General features: G+C 38.8%; 1 protein-coding gene across 2 annotated transcripts in view; it reads left to right on the forward strand.

The window, feature by feature from the left end:
* LOC121534468 (leucine-rich repeat and immunoglobulin-like domain-containing nogo receptor-interacting protein 2) overlaps nt 1-12,808 on the forward strand; it is a 409,153-nt gene that overhangs the window by 207,133 nt on the left and 189,212 nt on the right. For both annotated transcript variants that reach the window (XM_041841072.1, XM_041841064.1), the window contains exon 4: nt 10,312-10,390. The gene's annotated coding sequence lies outside the window, so the exon portion shown is untranslated. The remainder of the gene's footprint in view (nt 1-10,311; nt 10,391-12,808) is intronic.

Below are 12,808 nucleotides of genomic sequence, written 5' to 3' on the forward strand. Positions count from 1 at the left end.
GTTGTCCGTAGATTATACCTGCCCATACCATAACCCATTGTGTTGTGTGACAATACTGGACATTTTAGAGTGGCCTTTTATTGTCCAAAGCACAAGGTGCACCTGTGTAATGATCAGGCTATTTAATCAGCTTCTTGATATGCCACACCTGTCAGGTGGATTGATTATATTGGTAAAGGAGAAATGCTCACTAACAGGGATGTAAACAAATTTGTGCACATTTGAGTGAAATAAGCCTTTTGTGCATACGAAAAATGCCTGTGAGCTCATGAAACATGGGACCAACACTTTACATGTTGCATTTATATTTTTCTTCTGTATAGGTTCACAGAGGAAGGAGAGCTAAGATGACTGTCACGCAGGTTCATTGCCAGAAGTCACAAGTGCTGACAGGGGAAACATTACAACCAATTCACTGACAGAAATATTCAAAGCAGGTAATTAGGCTGGCAGGTTAGGATCCTGACAGTCTCAGTTGAGTTGATGCAAAAGTAAGGGTTTGAACAAATGCATTTTGGCCACAATGTTCTCTGCACTCAGATGCTCTTGACAATTAAGATGCAGGATGGTCTCACTAACTGTAAGTCGCTCTGGATAAGAGCGTCTGCTAAATGACTAAAATGTAAATGTCTTGTAATTAAGAAGGGTTAGTGGTGACTTCCATGTTATTCATCTTCATTCCAGGTAGCAAATGCTGCAGCAGTGTCTTTACCACAAGGCATGGAACCTTATATCCTGCATTAAATATTTAGTGTTGGAACTGCATAATGTTAATATACAGTGGCCCTAAAGGGAAAGGTATTAATGTATAATACATTAATAGGCCCCTTTCTGTGTTTTCAAACATTGCCGCACATGGGCGATGTGCTCAATTTGGGTGCAGAACACGGCGGAGTTCTCATAGACAGCCAGCAAAAAAGTATCCTTTTACATGTTGCTTATGAGTGCATTTCACACCACTTTTGGATTTGAATCTTAGGGCCAATTGCAACCATCGATGGCCACCAGATTGTCGCCAGCTGGTCTCTCGTTAAACCATCAATAGGTGCTGAAGTCACCTGCACAGCTGATCTCAATTGCAACCATTATTGGCCACCAATTTACCTCTCTCTGAAGCGAATGTTGGGGTTTACTCTTAGCCCTGATTGCTGCCAACATTTTTCAAGGTTATTTCGCCCTCTGGTGGGTATTATCATCGGAACAATTTAATCCTGAAATAAAGTATTTAATTTCCTCGTTTACCAAGGCAAATCTACCATGGCAATGTAGCCTACCCTACACATTTTATGAATGGAAAAATTATGGTGTATGATTACATTTTAATTTCCAATTTATGTAATACATTAATGTCTTAATAAAATATGGCAATTTCTTTTCAAGAGGGGTAAAGGAAATACTCCTGAATTGAAATTTACACATTTGACATTTGAAACTAAATTGTTATTGTGTTGTATTTTTTATGATATTATATTGTATTATAATAAATAATAATAAATAATAATATGCCATTTAGCAGACGTATTTAAAGTTGCACAAATTATATTAGAATTATGTTTTAAAAAATCACTAGAAAAAATAAAACAGCAGACAAACAGCATACAGCTTGGCGTGATTGTCGTTCGTGATGATCCGTTTGTGGTAGAGAAGAGTAACATTTCCAATGTTGTGTGGACAGCGCCAATTATTTATTTATTTGTAGAACAACATAATAACACTCAAAATTAAACCTTTATATATATTTTTACAGGGCTACAGTAATAAGGCCAATAGCCTAGGCCTACTGTGGCATATTCAGGGCCGGATTACTGAATGGGCACCCAGGGCACATGCCCTGGAGCCCCCGACCTCCAAGCTGCCCCCAACCAAATGTATTTATTAATTACTTTTTGGGTTGGGGGCACCCTGAAGGTCGAGAACCCCAGATTCTCTCTGACTCATGGCTAAATATGTAGAATAGCAGGAAATTAGCTTTAAATCTGCAAAATGTTCTCTCAACCTCATGGCAAAATGTGAACAATAGCATGAGATTAGTTATAAAACAGCACATTTCTCTCTGGCCCATGGCAACAACTGTAGAATTGCAGGAAATTTTCTTTAAAACTGCAAAATTTTATCCCAGCTTCATGACAAAATGTGTAGAATAGCATTATAGAACTGCACATTTGTGTTGAAATGCAGGAATTTAGACATAACTTTGCAATTTTATAATACATTTTGTGCAATTCTACCCATTTTGCTATGGGATGGAGAGAAATCTTAGCCATTTTAAAGCTCATTTCCTGCAATCCTACACATTTTTCCAAGACATATGCCATGTTAATGTGATAGCTGAGTGAGAGTGACAAACAAAATCAGAGTGGGCCCCCTGAAGATTGGTGCTCCGGGGCCCCAAATGAAGTAGTCCGGCCCTGGTCATATAGTACATTTACATTTACATCATTTAGCAGACACCAGTGGGGCAACCACTTTTTTTTATGGGGAGGTGGGGGAGGGGGGGGGGTAGAAGGATTACTTTTATACTATTCCTGGTATTCCTTAAAGAGGTAGGGTTTCAAGTGTCTCCGGAAGGTGGTCAGTGACTCCGCTGTCCTGGCGTCATTGGGGAGCTTGTTCCACCATTGGGGTGCCAGAGGAGCGAATAGCTTTGACTGGGCTGAGCGGGAACTGTGCTTCCGTAGAGGTAGGGGGGCTAGCAGGCCAGAGGTGGATGAACATAGTGCCCTCGTTTGGGTGTAGGGTCTGATCAGAGCCTGAAGGTAAGGAGGTGCCGTTCCCCTCACAGCTCCGTAGGCAAGCACCATGGTCTTGTAGTAGATGTGAGCCTCAACTGGAAGCCAGTGGAGTGTGCGGAGGAGCGGGTTGACATGAGAGAACTTGGGAAGGTTGAACACCAGACGGGCTGCAGCATTCTGGATAAGTTGTAGGGGTTTAATGGCACAGGCAGGGAGCCCAGCCAACAGCGAGTAATCCAGACGGGAGATGACAAGTGCCTGGATTAGGACCTGTGCCGCTTTCTGTGTAAGGTAGGCTCGTACTCTAACGAATGTTGTAGAGCATGAACCTGCAGGATCGGGTCACCGCTTTGATGTAAGCGGAGAACGACAGGGTGTTGTCCAGGGTCACGCCAAGGTTCTTTGCACTCTGGGAGGAGGACACAATGGAGTTGTCAACTGTGATGGCGAGATTATGGAGCAGGCAGCCCTTCCCCGGGAGCAAGAGCAGCTCCGTCTTGCCGAGGTTCAGCTTGAGGTGGTGATCTGACATCCACACTGATATGTCTGCCAGACATGCAGAGATGCGATTCGCCACCTGGTTATCAGAAGGGGGAAAGGAGAAAATTAATTGTGTGTGTCGTCTGCGTAGCAATGATAGGAGAGACCATGTGAGGATATGACAGAGCCAAGTGACTTGGTGTATAGAGAGAATAGGAGAGGGCCTAGAACTGAGCCCTGGGGGACACCAGTGGTGAGAGCACGTGGTGCGGAGACAGATTCTCGCCACGCCACCTGGTAGGAGCGACCTGTCAGGTAGGACGCAATCCAAGAGTGAGCAGCGCCAGAGATGCCCAACTCGGAGAGGGTGGAGAGGAGGAACTGATGGTTCACAGTATCAAAGGCAGCAGATAGGTCTAGAAGAATAAGAGCAGAGGAGAGAGAGTTAGCTTTAGTACTTTATCAAAGAAATAATGTGTGAAAATAAATCACACAATCCATATTACTTTCATTTACAATGTGGTAATACATTTTTCAGTTGGTCTTCAATAACTTTATTTTCGCTGAGGAGTATCCTCAATGTAGGCATTAAACATGTTAACTAAATCATCGTAATTGACATAGGCTACATTTCCAGTCAAATCATTTTATTTCAGTTGTAATATGTAATATTCTTCCATTTATCTTTTTCCTATTTTGATTTTGTTGTACCTGATAGGATGTTGCTTTATTGGGGTGGGAGTAGTGAACGCAGACAATGACCATTTCTGCTGTCTAGTATCAAGCCGGCTTGACACTAACAATGTCAGATCAGCTGGTCTGTATAGTTTATTCTGCTCTTCATTTTATTGCAACCGTGGTTATTTTAGCTCTGAGCTCTGTGTAATCTCCCGTTAGTAGCGTGTTAAGAAATCACCATTTCGCAGCCCATCAATATTCACAGGGCACTGTGGAAAAAGAAAGGTCTGGCTTAACGAGGGGATCCAATGGATAAATTATCAAATAGCAGGACAGCTTTTGTCCTTGAACTATTAATGGGGTACGAGTAGTACAGGGTGTCAAGGCTGATTTTACAAGAGTTGTCCTGAAACAAACTTTTTGTCTCCCTGCCTTTAGACTCATATTGTGTGTCCCAAATAAGATCCCTATTCGCTATATAGTGCACCATTTTTGACCAGAACCCTATCACTACATGAGCAATAGGGTGGAATTTGGGACATACCATAGAGAATTCATATCAGCCTCACTCCTCTCTCTCATCATGTCTCATTAACAACTCAGACACGCCTTCTGCATAATCACCTTCCTCTGTGCTTCTCCCCTCTAGCCAGAGTGGAGAGACTCATTATTGGCTCCAAGAGCAACAGACAGAGGCCAACGTATATCACTAAAATCACACTGTTTTTCAGGGGACAGGAAAGGATTGTGTTAGGGAGAAAAAAATACTAACAAAATGCATTTCATTTGGAGTTTTGGATTATGGCAATATGCTTGGTTTTTTAGATACAAAATAAAAATAAAAATAAAAAGTGCAGTATTTCATTTTGATAAGTATTGGTGCGGGGTAAATTATTGTGGCCCTGGTGGCACAGAATAATCAAATGGTCTGACTGCATAGAGGTGCCTGGGAAGAAGGGTCAAAACAGGGGACCAGTGTGTGCTTTTGCTGTGGGGAGGGGGGGGTTTCCAATCTCCATCAGAAAGGACAAGACATTGGTTTATCAAATCTTCCCATTCCTGTTCAATTTGGCATGCCTTCTCAATACGCATTCACACAGTCTACTCTTGAGTTGGGCTCGGGGATGGAACAACTGAGCTTGTGGTCTTAACATTCAAACTCAAATAGATAAATGATCCTTGGTATGACCTTCTTAAAACAATTTCATATAGCTTAGTAGAACCCTCCTCCCCTTGCTTGGGTTAACAGTGCAAATATCATGGACACTCAATCATAATGGTTATTTTTAATGTTACGTTTAGGAACATATATTATGGTAAGTATAATTGAAACTTGTATCTCATTATGGTAAGTGGTGAAATAAGTATAGCCAGTTATAATTGTAATGGCTTAGCAGATGATCAGTCTTTACCTGGCTAAAAGAGAAGGAATATAATATCTATTGTTTACAGGAAACACGTTCTACATTTTTAGATAAAGTTGTGTGGGAAAAGGACTGGGCGGGGAGGGGCAAATATACTTCTCCCATGAACAAAGAAACTCAAAAGGGGTGATGATATTAATTAAAAATAATTCTGATCCGAATGTGCAAACTGTCCAAACAGATCCGTGAGGAATGTGGATCCTTTTAAATATGCTATTGGACTATAAACAGATTTGGCTCATTAATCTATACGGTCCAAATAATGATGATCCACGCTTCTTTAAAAAATATATATAATAATTGATCGAGTTTACAAGCAATACAATACTCTATTATTATGGTGGGAGTTTATAATATGGTTTTAAGTACCTCAATGGACAGTAAAAATCACACAACAAACTATCACCTTCATGCATTTAAGGAAATCAAGAATATTATGGATATATTGGAACTGGTAGATATATGGAGGCTTAAATATCCTGACCTAGTGAGATATACATGGAGGAGGCTCAATCAAGATAGTCGTCTTCACTACTTTCTTATGTCATTCTCACTAAATAAAGTGTTGATAGGGGACAGAATGCGGTCGGACCATCAAATAATTGGCATTCACATTACATCCACATGGGTGAGGATATTGGAAATGTAATCAAAAGCCTACTGGATGACAACATGTTTTTAACCAAGATAGAATCATTTATAACTTTATCATTTATGACTTTTCCTACATAACATAGGTACAGCAGATCCCCTTATTGTACGGGACACTTTCAAATGTGTCTTCAGAGGCCATGCAATTCAATACTCATATTTTAACAAAAATAGTTCATATTAACAAAGGAAATCGAGGAATAAACAGTACAGACAGATAGCAATAAAAATTGTACCATAGAGGCACAGAATAAGTTAGGGGAAAAACAAAAATAACTGGAGGAACTTATTCAAGAAAGATTAAGTGTAATATATTATTTAAATAAATAAAGAGAACTGGATGGAGGAAAAATTTACCAAATTATTTGTTAAACTTCAACAAAGAAATGCTACCGAAAAGCACTTACAGAAACGTGTTACAAATGACAGTCATCCATGATTCACCAAATTATATTTTGAAAGAAAAGCAAAGTACTTTAAGCATATGTTTTCATTTCAGTCTCCTCCATCTCCACTAATTGTAGTTAATTGTAATGATTTTTTTCTATTAATAGTGTAAAATTATCAGCTGTATATTACGGAGGAGGAACTTCTTGATGCAATTAAAGCCAGGGCTGGATGGCATACCAGTCGAGGTATATCAAACATTTGTTGATGTACTCAGAGTTCAGTTTTTAGCATGTTTTAACCACTCCTATACAAATAGTAGACTATTAGATACTCGGCAAGAAGGTCTGATTTCACTATTACTTAAACAGGACCCAGGTGGTAAATATAAAGATTCAGTCCACCCTAAAAAACTGGAGACCCCCTTACACTTCAGTGTTGTGATGCTACATTTCTAGGAAAATGCATAGCGCATAGAATTAAAAAGGTATGGTTGGATATTGTTCAGCCTAATCAGACAGGTTTTTTTACATAGACGATACATTGGAGATAATATAAGACAAGTACCGGAAACAATATAAAACTATGAAAAATCTGGGAAACCAGGCCTGGTATTCATAGCTGATTTTGAAAAGGCTTTGATAATGTACGATTAGAATGTTTATATACACTACCAGTCAAAAGTTTGGACACACCTACTCATTCAAGGGTTTTTCTTTATTTTTACTATTCTATTTCTTACATTGTAGAATAATAGTGAAGACATCAGCACTATGAAATAACACATATGCAATCATTTAGTAACCAAAAAGTGTTAAACAAATTAAAATATATTTGAGATCCTTCAAATAGCCACCATTTGCCTTGATGACAGCTTTGCACACTCTTGGCATTCTCTCAACCAGCTTCATGAGGTAGTCACCAGGAATGGTTTTCCAACAGTCTTGAAGGAGTTCCCACATATGCTGAGCACTTGTTGGCTGCTTTTCCTTCACTCTGCCATCTGACTCATCCCAAACCATCTCAATTGGGTTGTGACCGGGGGATTGTGGAGGCCAGGTCATCTGATGCAGCACTCCATCACTCTCCTTATTGGTAAAATAGCCCTTACACAGCCTGGAGGTGTGTTGGGTCATTGTCCTGTTGAAAAACAAATGATAGTCCCACTAAGCCCAAACCAGATAGGATGGCGTATCACTGCAGAATGCTGTGGTAGCCATGCTGGTTAAGTGTGCCTTGACTTCTAAATAAATCACAGACACTGTCACCAGCAAAGCACCCCCACACCATAACACCTCCTCCTCCACGCTATACGGTGGGAACTACACATGCAGCGATCATCCGTTCACCCACACAGCATCTCACAAAGACACAGCGGTTGGAACCAAAAATCTCCAATTTGGACTCCAGACCAAAGGATAGATTTCCACCAGTCTAATGTCAATTGCTTGTGTTTCTTGGCACAAGCAAGTCTCTTCTTATTATTGGTGTCCTTTAGTAGAGGTTTCTTTGCAGCAATTCGACCATGAAGGCCTGATTCACACAGTCCCCTCTGAACAGTTGATGTTTACATTTTACATTTTCTGTCATTTAGAAGACGCTCTTATCCAGAGCAACTTACAGTTAGTGAGTGCATACATTTTTTTTTTTTTGTGTCTGTTACTTGAACTCTGTGAAGCATTTATTTGGGCTGCAATTTCTGAGGCTGGTAACTCTAATGAATTTATCCTCTGCAGCAGAGGTAACTCTGGGTCTTCCATTCCTGTGGCGGTCCTCATGAGAGCCAGTTTCATAGCGCTTGATGGTTTTTGCAACTGCACTTGAAGAAATGTCTTGACATTTTCCATATTGACTGACCTTCATGTCTAAAAGCAATGATGGACTGTCATTTCTCTTTGCTTTGTTGAGCTGTTCTTGCCATAATATGGACTTGGTCTTTTACCAAATAGGGCTATATTTTGTATGCCCCCCTTGTCACAACACAACTGATTGGCTCAAACTCATTAAGAAGGAAATACATTTAACAAATTAACTTTTAAGAAGGCACACCTGTTAATGTAAATGCATTCCAGGTGACTACCTCATGAAGCTGGTTGAGAGAATGCCACTTTTTTGGTTACTACATTATTCCATATGTGTTATTTCATAGTTTCAATGTCTTCACTATTTATTTATTTTTACATTTAAGAAAAGCCCTTGAATGAGTAGGTGTGTCCAAACTTTTGACTGGTACTGTACATGCCTGGACTATTTCAATTTTGGAGAATATCTTATACAATGGGTTAAAGTTATGTATGGTAACTCCAGGTGTAAAATTGTAAATAATGGATGTCAAGAGGAGTGAAACAGGGTTGTCCACGTTCGGCTTATCTATGTATTATGGCCATCGAAATGTTAGCTATTAAAATCAAATCCAACAATAATATCAAGGGACTAGAAATCCAGAGCTTATTAAAAACAAAGGTGTCATTGTACATTGATGACTCATGTTTTCTTTTAAATCTGCAATTTGGATCTCTGCACAGCCTCATAGAAGATCTAGATAATTTCTCTAAACTCTCTGGATTACAACCAAACTATAATACATGTACCATATTACATATTGGATCGCTAAAAAATACAACTTTTACATTACCGTGTAGTTTACCAATAAAATGGTCTGACGGTGAAGTGGACATACTCGGTATTCATATCCCGAAATAAATAAATAATCTCACTACAATACTTTTTAGTAGAAAGTTAGCAAAAATAGATAAAATCTTGCTAATTGTCTATTTGTGGAAAAATCACCCAGATTAATTGTTTAGTCATGTTCCAGTTTACTTATTTACTTATGGCCCTGCCTACACTGAACAACTTGTTATTTTTAATTATATGAGAAAAATATATTCCACTTTATTTTGAATGGCAAGCCTGACAAAATTAAATATTATATAATGAATATGAATTCAGAGGGCAAAAAGTATTTTATAAAATTAAAGCATTGAACCTCTCACTAAAGGCTTTAGTTATACAAAAGTTATACTTAAATCCGAACTGGTTCTCCATCAGATTAGTAAGAATGGCTCACCCCGTGTTAAAAAATAGCCTCTTTCCCTTCATTAAGATTACAACCTCTCACTTTTGGTTATTTGAAAATGAAAGATCTGCAACATATTGCTATTTTTAAAACAAGCCATAGAAAGCTGGTTGCAATTTCAGTTTAATTTACAACCTGTGAGAATATCAAAGTTCAGAACTTTTGTGAAACATCACAGCACGGTTGAAAAATATATGGCAAATAGAAATAAAAACTGGATGGTTTTCAGAGATAGATGGGAGTGGTTGATGGTAGCTAAAAATAAAAATAAAAAAGTTAACTAATGTAAAATGTACAGTCCGTAAAATGTATGTAGTATGTATAAGCTGGAAGTAGAAGCCTAAATATTATTGTCCATTAGTTTACTCCTATTAGGGGAAGGTTGATAGGGTTAGGGGAAAATAATAAAGAAGGAAAATATATTATAAAAAGAAAAAATATATATATGGGGGATTGGAAATGATGCATATAATTATGTTGATAGTACCCAAAATCTGCAATATTAAAGCTGATCTACAAAAAAATAAAAAAAATAAAAAGGATTGGTGCGGGGTAGCTCAGTTTTGAAGTAACACAGTAAATAATGGTTACTAACAATGACTCACTCCCTTTGATCCCTTTGTCTTTTCTTCTGAATTTCTGACAGTGTCCGTAACAATTTAGTTTTGAACACTGATTGAAATTGTGTTCTTTATGTTTTGATCCACACTCTACTTACCAGATAATAAGCTTACCTGTGATCGATCGATCTCTCTCTCTCTCTCTCTCTCTCTCTCTCTCTCTCTCTCTCTCTCTCTCTCTCTCTCTCTCTCGCTCTCTCTCTCTCTCTCTCTCTCTCTCTCTCTTCGCTCTCTCTCTCTTTCTCTCTCTCTCCAACCAGATATAGAAGCCTGAAAAACAGTGATAACTGGGGGCAAAAGAACAGGCCATGGCTGAGAGGATGATTGCTTCTCAAAGTGGTAAGTACCAAGCATTTACAGTGTCTGATCATCTGTTTTCGTCTCAACTGTTTGGCTTCGATTGTGGTTGATTTCATTCCCATGTCAATTCAGACTCCAGTGAGTTTTTCTCTATATTTGGTAATAGATAGTTCCGATTAACTTATCAAGGAGGTCTCTGAAGCATAGTGTGAGCTGTTTTGAGTTTGGAGAGGAGAAAGGTGTTCGGTGGTTGTATTGAAACATACCAAGCGATCAGCAGGTAATTCATGACCCTATGGGTGTTTTTCCTAAACCGTGGTCCTGTTGTGAGGGGGGGAAAAAAGAAAAATAAGTAAATGTGATTTAATTGAAAAGAGTAGGGAGTCATGCATCAAATTGATGGTTAGCTGTATAGAAGCCAGGAGGAATTGAAGGGTTGAATTAGATTTACACTACCGTTCAAAAGTTTGGGGTCACTTAGAAATGTCCTTGTTTTCAAAAGAAAAAAAAAAGTTGTCCATTAAAATAACATCAAATTGATCAGAAATACAGTGTAGACATTGTTAATGTTGTAAATGGCTATTGTATTGATGGAAACTGCTGATTTTTTATGGAATATATCTACATAGGCATACAGAGGCCCATTATCAGCAACCATCAGTCCTGTGTTCCAATGGCATGTTGTGTTTGCTAATCCAAGTTTATCATTTTAAAAGACTAATTGATCATTAGAAAACCATTTTGCAATTATGTTAGCACAGCTGAAAACTGTTGTGTTGATTAAAGAAGCAATAAAACTGGCCTTCTTGAAACTAGTACTACTGTACTACTCCCTTCACAGAACAGCGCAAACTGGCTCTAACCAGAATAGAAAGAGGAGTGGGAGGCCCTGGTGCACAACTGAGCAAGAGGACAAATACATTAGAGTATCTAGTTTGAGAAACAGATGCCTCACAGGTCCTCAACTGGCAGCTTCATTAAATAGTACCTGCAAAACACCAATCTCAACGTCAACAGTGAAGAGGCGACTCCGGGATACTGACCTTTAAACTTGAGACATCTGTGGCATTTTGTTGTTTGGCAAAACTGTACATTTTAGAATGGCCTTTTATTTTACCCAGCACAAGGCGCACCTGTGTAATGTAGAAATAAGCTTTTTGTGCGTATGGAACATTTATTTTATTTCAGCTCATAAAACATGGGACCAACACTTTACATGTTGCGTTCATATTTCTGTTCAGTATATATATATATATATATAAATATTGATGTCACAAATCTATCATTTGTACGGTTCTTTATAAAACATGTAATTATTTGTCACATTTGACTGTGTAAAACCTTGTAGAGGTGGATATATCTTGTTTTGCAACAAAATGTGATTGTTTGTCTCTCTGACATAAAATCAACTAGGTTTCAAACAATGCAGTACCTTCAGAAGTATTCATACCCCTTGACTTATTCCACATTATGTGGTGTTACAGCCTGAATTCAATGGATTATTTTTCTCACCCATCTGCACACAATACCCCATAATGTGAAAACATGTTTTTACATTGACCATTTACATTTGCACATTTATTGAAAATTAAATACAGAAATATCTCAATTATATAAGCATTCACACCCCTGGGCCAATACATTTTAGAATAACTTTTGGCAGCGATTATAGCTTTGAATCTTTCTGAGTAAGTCTGTAAGAGCTTTGCACACCTGGATTGTACAATATTTTCCCATAAGTATTTACAAAATTCTTTAAGCTCTGTCAAATTGGTAGATTTTTAAAGTCAAAACTATAACTCAACCACTCAGGAACATTCACTGTCTTCTTGGTAAAAAATTGTGTAGATTTGGCCATGTGTTTTAGGTTATATTCTTGCTGAAAGATACATTTGTCTCCAAGTCTGGTGGAAAGCAAACTAAACCAGGTTTTCCTCTAGGATTTTGTCTGTGCTTAGCACCTTTGAAGATCTCCAACCTGTTCCACTACAACTCTTGACCACCTTTACTCCACACACAGAGATGCGTACAAAGCTCTCCCTTGCCCTCCATTTGGCAAATCTGACCTTAACTCTATCCTCCTGATTCCTGCTTATAAGCAAAAACTAAAGCAGGAAGCTGTCACGGTTTACTAAGCCAGAACCCAGAAGCAGACCAGGACAAGGTAAGTGGTGTCAAAAGGTGAGTGTTTATTTACTGAACCAAGGGTGAAGGGGAATAATCCAGGGAACAGAGCGGCGGCGTGGAGGAGTTGTAGAGGGTCCAGTGGTTGATCCGATGATGGCTCGGCAGCCGCCGACCATCAGGCAGAGGTTGGGTAGAGGTTCCGGGCGAGTGACTGTGGGGAGAACAAAAACGGAGGTAAGTACCAGGCAGGTCAACAGGGTGCAACAAAACAACAAACACTAACTCTAGTACTGAGGCTAATACGCCGGCAAAACATACTGTTCATGGCTA

Source organism: Coregonus clupeaformis, chromosome 2, assembly GCF_020615455.1.
Source record: "Coregonus clupeaformis isolate EN_2021a chromosome 2, ASM2061545v1, whole genome shotgun sequence".
Classification (NCBI taxonomy): Eukaryota; Metazoa; Chordata; class Actinopteri; order Salmoniformes; family Salmonidae; genus Coregonus; species Coregonus clupeaformis.